The sequence below is a fragment of the Erithacus rubecula genome, assembly GCF_903797595.1.
Source record: "Erithacus rubecula genome assembly, chromosome: 2".
Taxonomy (NCBI): domain Eukaryota; kingdom Metazoa; phylum Chordata; class Aves; order Passeriformes; family Muscicapidae; genus Erithacus; species Erithacus rubecula.
Genome location: NC_136685.1, coordinates 102581204 through 102597838, shown reverse-complemented (window position 1 = coordinate 102597838; position 16635 = coordinate 102581204). Strand labels below are relative to the sequence as shown.

Below are 16635 nucleotides of genomic sequence, written 5' to 3'. Positions count from 1 at the left end.
ATTTCATGCATTAATTTTTTAAGAGGAAGAATTTTTTCCCCTTGTCCAAATGCTTCTTCATTTCTTCAGTCATTTGCCAGGAAAGAGGTCAGCTCCACATATCTTTCTTTTTGTCCTGCAAAGGTCCCCATGTGCCTTATTTGATTTTATGCTCCTGTACCTATCAGCAACCAGCCAACCTACACTATTTATCTTAATTTCAGGATGTACTGCAGAAACAACTTCGTCAACAAAAACTACATGGAATCCACCAGCACCTCTTCAAACTTCCTCCCAGTGCTGCACTGAAAATCCTTTTTGCATGTTCTGAGATTACAGCAGTAGACGTGACAGATGAAAAGTGTTTAGAAGATGGTTAAAGTTTGGAATAATAGGAAAAACTGGATTAAAGCAAGAACAAGGAAAAGTTGAAATTTAAAACTGATTTCAGCAAATCTGCCTGGTTACAACAATGCATTATACACTTCTGATGTTCTTAGCAAGACCTCAAAAACTGAAGGGTATAAAAAGACCATTAATGGGTAAAACATGACAATAACCTTATCACTTGGAACACCCTCATCAGAACAATGTTGAGTAACAATTTCCCCAAGAAGCAGTTGCTTTTTAAGCCCAATTCTGGTAGCAGATCAACAAAATAACCCAGATCTCATCAGATTCTTCAGTGTTTTAAAAGAGCACAGTATTAATTCTCAAACAAGTATTTGTTACAAATTTAATTTCTCTTAATATCTCTAATTTGCATTTTTCTCACAATTATGCTTTTATTGAGTCTTGCATTCTTCAGTCAAAAAGAAAATTAAATAACCAGTTAATGGCACTTGCAATTCCAGAAACTCAAATCCAATTCAGTCTTGATATGAACTTTAGTCTTATTGAACTTGCTTTAAATAGCACTTTCAACATGTATTCTAGTAAGTTGCCAGCACATTGTTGGGTTTTTAAAATTTATTTTTAATTCATTGTATGTGATGCTTTAGCAATGAATGGGATTCCCTAGCATTCAGAAAGGTTTAACAAACATCATCATTTCTGGTTAGACCAACTGTGGTTAAATCCAGCTTTAAAGTAAAATTATTTAATTTTAGAGATGCTGCTCTTCAGGGGAAACACAAAGCCCAAACACACATGTTTTTCAAGTAATTGTGAACAATATTCAAATTGAGTCAGGGGAAGAAGCAATGACAGAGCAAATGACAATTACTCTAGTCAGAAGAAATGTCCGGATTTGAAACAAAGGAACCAATGCTATGGTTGGTCAGATCAAGCAGCAAAGGATTTGGAGGACTAAGAAATCTCTTTTGTCCAACAATGCAGTACAAATAAGAACCTGATCTGGACAATTTAAATGTAAATTTCCTACCACCTGTCAGACAAGTGAGATTTAAAGACCTTCACTTAAAAACCCAGGCATCTCCAAATCTAATCTTAAAGTGAAAATTGACCTCCCACCTCAATTTCCTTCTAAATGTGAAAGGAAAAGGGGTTGTTTGTTGCAGCACTTTATTAAATTCAGGTTATGTGTACGGTTGGCATGAGATGACCCACACTCTGCCTGGGGAAAACCACCCTTTGAAGGAATGTCCATGCCACAGCCAAACACAACTAATCCTCCTGGAAACATGACATCCCAGGCAGATTGGAAGAAGGGATATGGAAAAGCATGAAATGCATTGCATGGAGAACCTCCTTGATTGTTAAGCAATGAGGCAAATGAGGGAAAATAGAAGATTTTTAATTGGGGGGGATATGTAAAAAAGAAGTTGTCCATTCCAATGAGCTTGCTATATCATCAAAAATAATGTTAAGACACAAAACCAAACTTAGGGAACAGCTTTAGTCAATTTGATTTCCATTAACCTTATCAAAGCATCCTCACTACATATATAATAACACTCAAGATAATTCACTTTATCATGACAGCTGCACATCTCCAGATTGTGAAAAATATCACTGCAATATTTAGTTGGGTTGGGATTATTTCAGTGAATTACTTATATGCAGACACAGCCTCCACAGCTCAGTCTTCCTCACATCCCAGGGAACTGAAATCAATTAAAAAAAAAAAAATACACCAAAACTGCACAAAGGACAGAGAGTTGTGTGTATGTATCAACACATGATACATTGCATGACAAAGGGAAAATCAGTACCTGGGAGTGAGGGGAAAAAAATAGAAACATTTCTGTGAGCTCCTCTTGCAGGAAGTGGGAGAAGATTTGGGAGTGTGATGTTGAGCCTGGGCAAGGTGGGAATCAGGGGAAACCTTTGCCTCTCACTAGCTAAACCTATTTGAAGTGACAATACATAAATTAATTTTCCCCAAATCAGGACTGTTTTGCCCATTATGGTACTTGGCAAGTCATTTCCCTGTCCTCATCTCAGTGCACTTATTTCTTCATCTTGTTTTTCCCTCTGTCCTGCTGAGGAGGAAGAGAATTAAGCAAGTGGCTGTCTGGGCATCTGCCAGCCACCATAAACCACAGATTCCTCTGCCATAAAACATTCTACCTATTCTAGTCTTTTTCTTTTGTTTTGTTTAACAAAACACACAACTTGAAAGCCTCCAAAAAGAAGTTCCAATCACATGCAGAAAAACTGTAAGAAAGGAAGGGGATGCAAAATTAAGGCATGGTGAGATCAACATAAGGTACTTGGGGACACAAACATACACCAATTCTAGTAAAATATTTCCAGTTAGATTTACAAAACTAAGAGATCATCATTCTAAAAAGAAACAAAAACAAAAAAGGCAAAAAACAAGGTTGTTATTTAGAGATCAATTGCTAAAGAAAGGACCCCCACAGAAAAGCAGGAAAACTCACAGTTCTGATGAGTCAAATCCAATGAGATCAATACCTATGTTTATGTGTATTATACATATATATAAAATAACTTTGCAAAATAATCTCATGCAGGTTGGTGCAAGTAAAACCTGATGAACTTACAGTAACTACCAGGAGACAGAAAAAGAGTAAAATACTCAAAGTTTGTGATGTTATGCCATTGAAACTCTGAATATTATTTTTTAAAATTATTACAAAAATGGAAAGGTGCAGTTGCTATACAAACCATTTAAGATTAAGTAAAAATAAATTTTATTAGCACTGTTATAGATACTAATCAAGCTATGTTGAATTCATCATATAACCAGCAGTCTTAACTTAAAAGTATTCTAGGAATACAGAAATAAAGTAGTGGGCATCCAAATGAAAGAAGGATCTCTATAATTCAGAAAGGTTAAAGAAGAAGGATTTCTATTCCTTAGAAAATAATTGATTAAAATTAAACCTCTATGAAACAAAATAATTTGAAGAAACCATAAAACTAATTGCTGCAGGTTATCTGAGTTCATGCAAACACCAAAAGAAGGGAACTGAAGTTAAATTAAAACATCCCCTCTCCAGCAGGAATTTGGAAAAAAAATCCTCTAAACAGATTGGAAGAGCAGGAAGAAGGAAAAAAAAAATGTTAGCAGTCAGACATACTTTTGCAAACAGTTTAAAAATTGCTTGGAACAAATTTGAAAGAGCTTGTGTGCAATAACAGAATCAAGGGAGGAAACAATGTGTGAGCTTCTGGGACATTTCTTGTACTAAAATTTTAACTTCAATCTTGTTTCTTATGATTTCCCATCAGTTTCCACATCTGCCTCTCTCATGTGCTGCATGGGATAATACCACCAGAAACACACCAAAAGGAACTGATGCTTCTAAAGGATTGATTTTGGAAATCCAGTAAACAAATTAAAAAAGCCCACAAACCAGTTGGAGAAAAGCAAGTTCAGAGTGTGGGAAAACAATCTTCTAAATCCAGTGTAAAGAGACAAAGGTGGTGCTGTCACATCCTTGTCCCTCAGGAGTTACTCCATGGTCAGACCTGCTGGCTGGAACATTTGTGTGGCCAAACTTTGCTTTGGGCCAAATCAGTGGGTTGGATTGGATTCAGCAGCTTCAGTGCAGGTGGTTTTTCAGCAAGCCACACGTTTTGGTACTGAAGTGCTTTGGCTGGGAGGCAGACTGACAGACCTGAGGAGGAGCCCCTGCTTGGGGCAGCTCTGGGCTGAGCACTCAGCAGTGGAACTGGAACAGCCAAACAGGGCTAAGACAGGATTTTCTGGGTGTTTGATGGTGGTGGTTTTGGCAGTTTTTGATAAAACAAAGTGTGTATTAAATAACTGCATCTAACGTGCTAATGTGATGATACTATCTCAAGTGCTGAACATTATATACAGATAATTCAGGATTATCTTCTTGCCTTTACTGTGTGGAATTTAAATTGATCATGAAGGAAAAGAAAGAGTTTTATCATCAATCCTGACATTTTTGGGGAAGGGAGCAGCCTTACAATTTAGAGATGCACAGACATTAATGTATTTAGTAGGCAGTGACAAAAACAAGCAATAAATAGAGTAGCCTAAATAGCACAGATCATACATTCAAAGTTACAAAATTAAGGCTACACATGAAATTCAGACAGAACCATTTTGTTTAGTAAGTAGAAAATCAGTGAAATATGTTGACAGTAAGTCATAAAAACAAATAATAAAAATAAGTAGATTAAAAAAAACTGTGGAGGTAAGGGAAAATTTAAGACATCAAGAATGATAAAATGTGGAGCCAAGGCTGAAATGTGTTCAATACAAATATCAAGGTGACCTCTTCCAAGCAGAAAGCTTTGATACCATGAAACTTCAATAATTTGTGAAAATTGGTCTAAATGCATATTTAAAAAAGTAGATAATTTCTTGAAATCATATGCAATTTAAACTTAACATATATTACTTATGAACTTTAAGCCTCTATTTTATTGGCATTAGTGCTGATGGAGAAATGTTTCTATTTATTCCTTTTCAGAAAATGCTCAGCTTAGTTAAGGTCAGCACAAATGCCATGTAATCAACATGGAAAATTCAGAGGAAGGTCAACAACTAGGAAAGAGAGTTCTGAAAATGTGGAACAAGGTAAGAAAAGATTTGGAAGCCAATTCTTTACCATGAAATGCCTCCAATTCCACATCACTGACTGCCCTTAGTAAAACAATTTTGAATGTGCTGGCATTATGAAAGAAATTCAAGGCCAGAGTAGCTACATGTTTCCACACCACTTCTGCACAATTTTGGAAAAATATCAACTGAAAATATTTGTGAGGAGTTCCACTCAAATTTGTCAGCTGTACATTCTCTAACTCTTGGCCACCAATCAGGGTAAAATACAGTCCCTGCTCTGTTCACCTACAGTCAAAAAAATGGTGACAACTCCATCAAACTGCACAACAGAGATGGGCACAGGGTTCCATAACAAGAAATTCTCATTAGGAAAGACATGAAGCATTGTCAATATGCATTGTCATTACCTGAATCATGGCCAGCAGCTTTGGTTAAAAGGGAGCTTTGAATCTCACCTCTTTTGGGTGAGGGGGGAAGGGCCTACTTACACATCAGTGATTCATTGCTTTACAGAAAACTAGCAAATTGTAGTTTATAATGTTGATAGCCAAATACAAGAGAAGATTTCTAGGGCACTGACTGGCAAGGCCAGCATGTAAATAGCATCACTTGTTTCTTCTCTACTGATTCTAACATTGTGAAAAATTTATCAGGTTTCCTTTCTTTCTCACTTTGTAAACTAGGCAAAAATGGAAAAAATCATCATCTCTTGATTAAGTAGTGTCACCTTAGCAACAATTTTTCTTTACTCTCATTCCTAAAGACAGATAAAAACCACCCTGAAAACCAACCAAACCCAGAAGGCTACAACCAGCAAACACAGCTCAAAATGCCATTGGACATGTTCCTAATGGCACTAGGATAAAAAAATAATGTTCTGGCCTGCTAAGAGTCAGCTATAGTGTGTGTACTGCTACAACAAAAAGAATAGCTAAAAACCTATCAGTGGCAGAATGTTTAGCACCTATTACAGACACAAGTGTAACTACCTAATGGTAATTAAGGGCATAAGAGAATGACTAATGTTCTGAATCCATAAAATGCATCAGTTTGGAAGCTATTATGATTGCACTGTCTGGAGCTACACTGGGCAATTTACTGTGATAAGCATTCTGCATAAAACTGATACTCCACTTTTCCAGCACTGGATAATGAGCTGGTACAGAAAGCTGAAGCCACACACCACACACTGGTCACCACTTGATTTACTCTCATCCTAAGGATGCAATTGTTTTTCTTTATCTTAAATTCTAGATATTCCCCCATGCTGTATTTTTCTCATCCAAATGCCAAACACTCCAAGTGGCATCTTCTGTGATTTAGAAATATGTTTTTGTTCATCAAGACTGAGAAATGAGAAAATGGATAAAGAAAATGCAGTACTGGCTGGGAGCTGGAACAATGTGCTGACATTTATATCACCTCTTATTTAGCTCAGAGGTTTTTGAACCAGGCCTTCCCCATGCAGAAATGGCATAAAATTACTCATATTCAATAGCACATTCCTCACATTCCTGGAAGTGCCACTCAATTGGACTAAGCAACCCAAAATTTGGTTTGTAAGAGAAACAAGTCCCAATGCATGATGAACTATTACATTTTCTATATGGGATACTCCCTGAAAATGAAGGTTTAATGTTTGTATTCCAGAGAGAAATGCAACAGAAGGGAGCAAAAAGTCTTCCACTGCCACAGCATCACAGACAAGAAATTATTATCCTTTAAATAGTATTATACCATATTTCTATTAATGGGTTCTTTCAAACCTCACAGAGAGAAGGGGGAAAAATGATACGCTGCATTGTCCAGAACTAAATTGGAAAATGACAGATACAGATTATAATCTAGCAATATATAGGAAAGCAAGTACTTTCATTCTCACACATATAAGTAATATACTGAAAGGAATAAAAGATATACAAATAGTTTACAAATCTGACTTTAAAGTAATGTTCATTTTGAGGGGCTAGATACTCTTTGAAGAAAAAGTAAGGTAAAGTCTTCTCTGCCCAAATCAAATATTTTTAAAAGGTAGAGAACTTTGGACTAGATTTCACCTCTGCTGAGCTCAATGCAGTTATTCAAAGCGAATAGGAACAATTACAAAAAAACACATTTATTCCTCTCAATGCAGTGGAATATTTCACAGCTAGTGCAAATCACCATAGCTTCCCTGAAATCAATGTGCTCCAGCATGAACTTAGCTCTGTTTCCATTTTAGTTGCCAGATGAAAACTTAAAATCATAGCCATAGATAAAGTACATTATTAAGTAAAAACATTACTATGAGTACTACTATGAGAAGGCCAGTTAAAAGAGTCCCATATTCCTTATGTAACCCTAGAAGCCATACAGCTGCTGAACAACTCTAAGAAAAAAATAGATAAGAAGAAAGTTAAGCAAACATCTACCAAAAGTTCCAAAGTTCTCCACACAGCTGTCAGAGTAAATAATTTTCTTTATGCTGCCATTGTTTAAGTTTCCATCTGGAACCAACTTACCTCCTGTTCCCTGGAACAAAATCAGTCTGTGTGAAGCTATAATCACTTAGACCTGCCAGCAATATAACAGAATCATGGAATGGCTTGGGTTGCAAGGGACCTTTATACAATCTAAACTTCAACCCAAAGTTTTGCTGGTTTTTGCAGCAGCCATAAACATCCAGCCAAACCCAAGGACTCATTTTGGTTCCCATGGGATCAGAAACAAAATCACTCCACAATTTAGGCTGTTCTCTCTTCAGGGCAGGATCCTGTAAGCCACTGTGACTTTTCCTCCTGAGGGCTTATCCAGGAGCTGTGTCCCACACAGGTGATGGATGAGGTGCTAGGATGCTCTCCCTGCCCTTTGTCTCACCTGCCAAGCCCTGTGACTGAGAGGGAGCAGTTTGTTTATGGGTGGTGCTGGTGACAGGCACAGCAACAAGTCCCCTCATTCAGTCAAACGGGGGAATTGAAGGATTAGTCTGTCATGCCAGCACAGGGCCTCATTCTTCTTCTGTGCTGTGTGGGTCACCCCCTTGCTGCAGCCTGAATTTGATTATGATTAATTCATCAAGGCTGGCTATAGCGTGGAAATGAAGAAATGGATTGCCAATTACAGTTATCTTCTGGCACAACACCCCTTGAACCAGTCCCTTTCTGCAGGACTGACAGCTCACAAATACACCAAATGCAGCTCTATTGAGCAGAAGCCTGACCCAAAGTGTATTTTAAAGCAGAAGGTGATTTCCCCCTGCTCAAACCAGCTCTGCAGCATAAATGGTTGATTTCTATCCTGCCTGCCTGGCAGGTACACAAAAAACCTGTTCACATTTGTTTTTGTAGTCACCTTGTTAGTATGTACTGAATTTCTGACTTAACACTCTTCAACAGGAAGGTGCACATTTATTTCTGCAAACCTCGCCCTGAATAAACCTGAAGGGGAATTTAATATGTATAAAATTACTGCCAAGTAAACAAGCATAGCAATGATTCTGCTCTGCACAGAAGCTCTGGAAAGGATTTGAACTTTCTCCCCAACAGAACTCACGGAAAGGTAAATTCTGACTCTCGCTGCATTTCCTCTGAAATAAGCCTTATGTGTTCTTACTAGTTGTGTAATATTTCACTGATATAAGAAACTAGCTTAAATAGAATAATCAGATTCTGATAGATTAATTAAATAGGAAACCATTCCATAACAATCTGATATGAATAATTATTAATATGGAATTTGAGAAATAACACTGCAGTCCTGGCGATGCATGCAGGCAGTTTGTTTTATTAACTGATAAAATCAGCAGCAAGTTACTTGAGCTGCATAAATTCAAAGTATGAGTATAAACCCAACTATTTTTTACCTCAGAAATCACCAGTTAAAAAGAAAATCCATTTCTCTACCAAAAAAAAACGGAAACAAATAACAATAAAAATCAGAGCACTGTGATAGATGTTTCTTTCCACTGTTGCAATTCATGGTATTTTATACTATTTTATTTTTTAATACACCTTGAGACAGAAGACAGGTGCAAGTTTTGCCAACATGTGCAGCACACAATAGCTCTAAATGCATTCCCAAGAGAAAAAGGCACAACTCACTCTCTCCCAGGACCAGGGCAGCTTTCCATTAACCCAGCTGCTGACACGATCTGCAGTGTGCAGAGCTGCAGAATACATCTTATAAACAGGATTTTGGCTTAGAAACAGGATTAGTCATTCACTACACAGAATCATCCAGCTCTGCTATTCTGCCTCAGTGGCAGTTGCCCTTTCCAGTGATATGTGGCAGCATTCCAATTTAACAATGATGCTGGGAAAAGGACAACACAGGGAATGACACTCAGAGCCTTAACTAATGTTCAGGTACTTTGATGAGATTCAGAATAGCAGGTCTGTTCTGTTGATCCTTTCTTTCATTTCAGGAGAAAGATATTTACCCTAACAGCAATACATTTTTACGTTTCACAAGCCACCTAAAAGCCTCCATATTCTCACACATACTTCTTCCAAACTTCTTGGAGTGACCAAAGCTAAGAATCAGAGGTGACTTTGATAATGTAAATTTATATACATGGTGACTTCCTGTGTTTGTACTGGAGCAGTATTAAGGGTCTCCAACACTGACTAGGACCATTACATTAGATATTGCATAAATAAACAGTAAATATCAGCTCTGGAGAATAAAAGGTAGGACAAATAAGGCCCAGAATCACAATATTCTGTGGTCAGACCACAGACAGACCACTGCACTAAAAACTAAGGAATTAATGGAAAACAGAAGCTGTTTTCCTGAGGCATTTACTAACTAATGCTGGCACAGAAGTTCAAAAAGGTACCAAAGGTCAACATCTTTGAGGTAAAACTATTTGATATAGGTGACACCACAAATATTACTCCTACTCAACTTCAGTGTGTCAGGGCTTTTAAAAGCTCTGCAAGGGCACACAGACAAATACCTGTACCACTATCCTGTCCTCACAGAATGAGCTTCAAGCTGTGAGTGGCACTCAGCTGAATACACTCAGAGTCACAGGATATCTCACTTGGAAAGGGAACCACGAGGATTATTGAGTCAGAGTCTCTGCTCCTCACAGGATTACCTAAAATTAAATCACAGGGCTAAGGGCATGGTGTTTATCAGGCTTCATGGCAGCTCCCTTCTGTTTACATTTGTAACCTCCAGATAAAAAAACTGCATGCTATTAAAATGATTGTCAGTGATGATCTAGGAATAGAAATCTTGCCATTGGTGAGCTTCTTCTAACTGCTAAAGTATTCCAAATGTGTGGTATAACTGAGATTACATACCTGACTAGCTATGCCACAGTGCACAGGTAAATGAAATCACTGCTGAGTGCTAAGATGTGGAAAGGCATGAAAAAAGTATTACTATAATGACTATATTTTCACACTACATCTAATCATGAATATGGTTAAAAGAGACCCAAACAACATGGTAGAATTCACTAATGGATTGGGCTCCAAGTTCAGTTTTAGAGACATGCTCTTTCCTGGGGCAAGGGGCAAGATTACAGCAAAGAAAACATTAGCATAGCAATAATTTGGAAAGCCTTTTACCAATAAATATTTTATACTTCATGCATCATCTTAATGCAATGTCTCTAGGATGTGGTCCATACACCTTTATTTTATTTCAATTCATTTCTTAACAAATTAACTTCAAAGAGCTTTGGCTTTTCCAGAGTGTACAGCCACAGAACAAACACATCAGGTTATCTTCTTGACATCAGCCAAGAAAATTTAGGAAAGAGAATTAAATTATATTGTTGGTATACAACAATATAGAGTTTTAACTTTCATCATGGCAATTAGACATTCCTAATTCTTTGAACAGAAAAGCACAAATCTTAAAGTAAGTATATCTGACCATCCCTGTTTATGATTTCTGCAATATGCTTTCTGAACACCAGAAAACTTTTCCAGCTTGTTCATGCTTTACAGGACAGCTACCTGACCAAAAAATAATATACAAAAAGTAAAAGGAAAAAGGGGGGGAAGTGCCCAAAGCTCAACATGGTTTTGAAGCCTTTGGAGATGCCTTTTCCTCAGTGTGGAGATACCTATGGAGCTCACTGCAAAAACAACTTGAGCCATGGTGAGAGCTTCAAGATGGAAAACATTCTGAAATAAGAGCAAGAGGGCACAGAATTGTTTCTTGCAGAGTAGAATCCAGGCAGTCAGGTTAAAGAGAGTGAGCAACTGCAAGATTTAAAGTTGTAATAATAATGATATATCTCTAATATAAATATGGCTGAAATATAAATAAATATAATCCTAAGAGGAAAAAAGTAACTACATAGACTTTTATTTCTGCATAAAGAGAACATGGAAAAGACTAAAAGAGGCCATGAGGCAACTATTTAGTCAACAGTCTAAGCTTTCAAAGGGAAATTTTTAAGGACAGTCACTAAATGCCATTTGAATGAAGGACAGGATTTGTCCTTTAGTGCTCAGGAGAAATGCTGCAAATTGGACCAGTCAGCAAGACCTTCAGAATAGATAGAATTCTAGATAGTCAAACTACATTATCCATAAAAAGCTAATTTCCACTGAAAAAGAGAGCTTATTAGGTCTCTCATCTGGAATCAAGTTAGAGCTTCTCCTTGCTAAATACATCACATGAATGTTAATTTTAGACTGCTGAGAGCTCATCAATTTACACTTCCCTGTAATAATTTTTTTAGTATTTAAATTAAGGGAAGACACCAATTAGTATCATGGACACCACACTGTCTGAAATAAGAACACTGTTCAATAATGCATGCAACAAATTATTATACAAGTAGTAATTAGATTTCTAGGATTACTTGAATATTATATTAGTGATTTCATAGCTGTTACCATTACTTTAAATAATAATCTATTTAACTGGTGACCAGACCCCAAAGAAGTGTCAAAGAATGAGTTCTCATATATCTTCATTTATATGAACATATTACATTATGCCAATTATGGAGCAAATAACAAAATGCAATTAACTCTCAATGAGTTACAAAAAAAGGTCTTTTAAAACAACACAGTGCCAAAAAAGTAGATGTGGTCTGAGTTGAGGGATGAGGAGCTGCTGATCAAGTTTGAAAATTAGCTTAGTTATGAAAATCTTCTTAATAGGAACTTTTCTTGTGTGACATGCTGGAGTGGGAGTTTTTTGTCACAAATAATTTATATTACAATATCCATTTTCCTGGAAAACCTCGGCTGACATCACAATATCCAAATCCTGATGATCACATAAAATGGTGAAAGGAACTCAAAGCACCAGACTGGAGATAAATAAAAAATGACTTCATAGTTACTATTACACATTTGTGTATAGTGGCTGTGAAAAATTTACAGCTAACTCCTTCCTTGGAAAGATGACAGTGCAAGGCTTACTACAATTGCTCATTAAAGAAATATCTATTCCAGAAATGGAATGCCAACAGAAAAATGAGAAAAAAATAGATGAGAAAGATGGAAAATAGATGGCCTCAACCTTTAACCCTGTGTCAGGAATTTATTCTGCCTTTGAAAACATTTGGCTTAGTCTTCTGACTCAGATTTTCTGAGGGTTTTTATAATCCTCCAGCAGAACACCTGTTGGTTAATCCCTTGTTATAATCCACCTTGGATCACCCCATGGGGACAAGAGCTGATGGATCTGCTCCCAGCCCTGAGCAGGACAGACTGGGGGTCAGGACACTGGTGACACAAGCTGGCACAAGGTCCTTTGGTCCTCTTCCCCCAAATCTGAAGCAAAGCAGATCTGTGCTCCCTCCCTGCATCCCCCCTTGAGAACAGATTATATGCTTCTATTTCCTATACGCACAGCCTACTTTGCTCTCTTTTTTTTTCTTTTCATACTTCCTTTAGCAACACACAGCAAATAAAACCATGCAATGTTTTGCCATGACCAGACCAAAAGATAAAAGTAAACCTCAGTGCCCTGACTCTAAAAGCAGCCAGATTTACTCCAATGTAATAATGATGTTTAAAATGTAGTGAAACTGCATTTCCACCACCCAAATCACCACAGACATTCTGTACGTTCATGGCATTTAGTCTTTTTCTCTCTGTGTTTTTAATATTAAACTCATATAAAAACTAAGAGCTGCCTCTATCTTTCTTCTCAGAAAGGACAGAGGACATAATTTTCATGAAATCAAGCTAAGGTATATATAAGATATATATTCATACAGCTATACTAATGTAGAGATATAAATACACACCAACTGGAGAATTCAGAGTCTCATCTTTCTCCCTCCACTCCTTTAAGTTTAAAATAACATTTATACACTAGTTCCTGTTTTTGAAGAGCAGCTTATGTTACCAACAGAATTATCTCAGAACAAAGTAAACCCTGTATTATCATGAAGTTTCAGTGAGGAGGTAACACATAGGTGTGCATAGACCATAACATCTTCAATTCCTTCTAGATGTTGCCCACCCCACAATTATCTCCCAACATATTTGTGACAAACATAAAAAATCCTGTCTCCTCACATCCATCTGCAGACCCTTGGTTTAGTTTTGTGGCTTCTAAGATTTGTGGCACCACATCCAACATTCTTGTTCACTTGGCAGGCTGCAAACGCCACCGTTTGTGGAGAGCTTCTTAATGAGGTTTTCTTCCAGAAAATCTTCTAAAGAAAGTGGCATTTCCCTCCTAGTCCCCTCTTCTGAAGGTACCTCAAATAAAATAAGGCAGTAATCAAGGGGAAACTGGACATGTAAATGATGATTCACTGGTATAACATGAAAAGCTGACATGCTACAGCCTAAAATAGCACTTAGTACCCTCTGAACCATAGATGTGTCTACAGATTTTTTCACCCCTTTTTATATTTTTTTTCAAAACAAATAGTAAAATTGCTTTATAAAGGAAAAAGACAGAACATAAGGAAATTCCTACAAATCAAACTGGTCTAGCTTGTTTGTGTGTTACTAAACAGCTGCTGAGGATGGGTGTAGCTTGAAACTCCAATACCTCCCTAATGCCATAAGAGGGATGTAAATCCTCAGTCCTCCTCCCAAAACAGTTTTATTTGAGAAACTACAACTCTTGGTACAAACAAAAGCATTTACTGTGACACAAGAATGTAACCCATGGATCCATGGGGATGTAAACCTTCACCACCTTTGCTTTCTTAGACTGATTGAGAGCTCTTAATCTTATTAAAGGTGGCAAGGATCTCTTGGGAAAATACATTAGAGATCTGGGATCTCATAACGAATTTTTTTCCAGAGTTCCTGTTGGCAGACTTTCACTTTTAGTTCTTACAAAGATTTAGCACTGGTTGCTATCTGTGTGATTTTTCAAAGATGGAATCCCTCATTTGAATCACACTTCTGAATCAAAGATCCTTTGTGAGTGGATTTGTTGCCAGCACTCTTTAAACAGGAACACATGAAAAATCCAAGTTTTGACTGCTGGCATGGTGCAGGAGCCAAATGGCCTTTCAAGGCTGTGACTTGTTCAAGCTGAAACATCCACAGCATGATGGGTGGAGATGGAGCATCAGCAAAGTGTCTGGGGAGGAGGGAAGGCTGTTCCTCTCTCCAGCACTCTTCCCTTCGAAAGTAACCTTTGCCAAGACCTCAGAAAAACCTTCCTTGCTTGTTTCTTCCCAGCTTCCTTTCTTATGGGAGTAAAAAGTGCCCTGCAGTGATGGAAACAAGAATGGACTGCTCCCCAGAGAAGTGTGAACACCCTGTCCCAATGACAAGAGGGAAAGTGAACAATCCACACATCTACAAGAGTCTGGAGCAGAACTCAATCCAGAGTCTCAAACTGGATATACTCAGTTGATCTCTTGCAAATTTCTGTATTTCCATTTGTAGGAGAAATTGCATCCTCAGCCAGGGGTTTCTGAAGGGAAAGAATTTCTCTGTATGGACCCAAGATGAAGAAACAACAAGTGTGTTTCTTCTGTAACTCTTTATTGGGACAGTCCAGTGTTAAGTGCACAGCACAAAGATACCAAATCAGCTTGGCCACCAGGAATGAAGCTGATCCACTTTTTCATCTTAGACACTGTCTTGATCTAAAGGAATATGCATGGATAAAGGGGAAAACCCCAACAAAACCAAAAAGATTAAAGCATGGTTTTGTGGGGTTTGTGTTTTACATTGCAAACACGTCACCACCCACAGTGTGATTTTAGCAAGGCAACTGCTACCAAACATTCTTGAAAATACTGAGACCTAAAGCCAGGGCTGCCTGCTTAATTATGACTCTCAGGGAGTGCATCTGAAAGTCTGGAAAGGAGGGAAGTATTTTTTTAAATTGAGTAATAGAAAGTATTTATTAAAATGTAAAGAGTACAACCAATCCCCCCTCCCCAATAAAGCAGCCTCCTAAAACCAGAGCATTTTAGCACAAATGCATCTTAATTTATTTCCAACAGTGAAAACAGCAAACAATTACAGAAAAAGCATCTGCTGCAGTGTATAATGTTTCAGTAATGCCACAGCTACCTTCAAGAAAAGCATCAAAAAACTCCTATAAACTCAAGATTCCTATCAGAGATGCTTTCCAACTTTCTCTGCTGGCTTCGGGGAACCATATTTCTCCCCTGCTGAGACTTTTCTATTAACTAGGCCAATTCTAAAAGAAAGTGAACTATCATTATTATTTGTACATCCCACTTACTTGTCATTTTCATATCTTTACAGCATGTCCTGCTTGATTTTATAAAATAATAACAAAAATGTATGTAAAAGATCAATATTTATACCAATGAGTCAAGAAATAATTTGCCAATCTTGCCTCCAAATACAAAAGGGGGACGAAAAATAAAAACTGAGGCAGAGCTTTATCTGGAAGCAGATTTATATTCAGCCATTCTAGTTCTCATGGAAATGACATCTGCATATTCTTCCACAACAATGGAAGTGCAGTTCAAGTAGAAGGGAATTCAGCACCCAAACTGAACTAGATTTTAGCCTATTTCAGATTTACAATAATAAAAAAAAAATTTAATAAGAGGTCCTTGAAAAAGAAGGAACTAAATATTTCTGTCTTCCTTTCTCCTGTCCTGAACCTGAATTGTCTAATTAGTCAAATCTCAAATTACCTTTTCTAACAATGACTATATGTTATGACTTATGTCATACTACATTGTTACATGATAATGGCTTTTAAAAATTATTATTTATTGCTATTAAGCATAAAATCATTGAATAGCTTGGGTTGGAAGGGACCTTAAAGATCATCTGGCTCCAATCCCCCTTGGGAAACCTTCCTCTAGACCAAGTTGCTCAAAGTCCCATCCAACCAGGCCTTCAACAGTTTAAGGGATGGAGCATCCACATGTTTCTTTAAACATCCTTATTTTAAAAACTTTAAATCATTTAAGTAATCAAACCTACAATAATTTATTGGATCTAAATGGAAGAAAAATCAACATAGGTTATTGTTTAAGGGAGAAAAAATCCCTTTGTAGTCTGCACGTTTTCTCAAATTTCTCAATTTTTCTAAATACTGAACTTTTCTTTCCTCCTTCAAATATCATGCTCACTTCTTTCACAATGCCAACCAAAAGCCAGTTGACTGTTAGTGATGGATTACCTCATGATTACAGCAAGAGACTTAAATAACCATTTCCTTCCAGTTCCTTCAGGCCATGTAAATTTGCATGTAAATTAATAAACTAAAATGGCAGTAGCAAAACTCAAGGGAACTAAGATAATTTCTTATTACTCTAG

At 37.2% G+C, this 16635-nt stretch overlaps 1 protein-coding gene across 1 annotated transcript in view; it reads right to left on the bottom strand.

Annotated features, from left to right (window-relative positions):
• LOC306798749 (protein-ADP-ribose hydrolase-like) overlaps positions 1-16635 on the bottom strand; it is a gene marked incomplete at its 5' end in the record, with an annotated part of 184902 nt that overhangs the window by 19858 nt on the left and 148409 nt on the right. The window lies entirely within an intron of this gene.